General features: G+C 38.7%; 1 protein-coding gene across 2 annotated transcripts in view; it reads left to right on the forward strand.

The window, feature by feature from the left end:
* The window catches only part of NCKAP1 (NCK associated protein 1), a 117,723-nt gene that overhangs the window by 46,706 nt on the left and 70,013 nt on the right, over positions 1-1,004 (forward strand). The gene's annotated exons all lie outside the window — the stretch shown is intronic.

A 1,004-nucleotide genomic window follows, 5' to 3' on the forward strand; every position in this document is an offset into this window, starting at 1 on the left:
GACTACACAACACCTGGCTATTTTTAGAGACGAGGTCTCACTTGGGCTCTGACTCAGGCTGATCTTGAACCCGTGAGCTCATGTGATCCACCTGCCTCATCCTCCCAGAGTGCTAAGATTATAAGCATGAGCCACTGTGCCTAGCCTAGATCAAAAATACTTAGAAAAAAATGAATTCCACAGAGGTCCAAAAAGCAAAACTTGAATTTACAGCATGCCAGGTACTGTATTGAATCCTTATCAATGAAATGATGTGATATGTAGGTATTGTATTAGGTACTACAAGTAATCTAGAGATGATTTAAAGGTATTATATTAGGTACTACAATCTACAAATCTGATAGATTGTTACTAGGTTTCTACTCAGAAGTCACTGTCAAATTTTTAAGAAAACTTCTGAGTGCTTAATAGTCTCATTATGGACTGACAGTTTGAGTGATATTTTTATTTTGAAAGAGGAAGAATTTAACACAACACTACCCATCTTTAGCCATTTCTATTATTTTTACATACCAGGTTCATGATGTTTACATTTTCTTCTGTAAAGACAATTGAGATTTTCATGCTTTTCCAAAAGTGAATAAAAAAAAAAAAAAAAAAAATCGGCTTTCAATGTATAAATTTTGCTCAAATTTGTGGCGATTCTTAGTTGTCTTATGTTTATAAATGTATGGCTGAATAATTGGGTTGATTGAGTTACCTGGCATGAGTGACTTCTGGAGTTATATAGGACTTTCTCTCCCAACTCTTAATTTTAAACAGGAATGCTGACTTCAGGGCTTTGTGGATTAAGTCAGGGAGGTGGGTCTGGAAGCAGGGTGTACACTAATGGGAGATATATAGGCACAGAGAAGACAGATTTGGGATAACCACAACTGCCAAAGTAAAGAATATTTACTCTTGGCTCGGCGCCTGTGGCTCAGGCGGCTAAGGCGCCAGCCACATACACCTAAGGTGGCGGGTTCGAATCCCCAGCCCGGGCCCGCCAAACAACAATGATGGCT

Source organism: Otolemur garnettii, unplaced genomic scaffold (assembly GCF_000181295.1).
Source record: "Otolemur garnettii isolate 467f Iridium unplaced genomic scaffold, OtoGar3 scaffold00048, whole genome shotgun sequence".
NCBI lineage: Eukaryota > Metazoa > Chordata > Mammalia > Primates > Galagidae > Otolemur > Otolemur garnettii.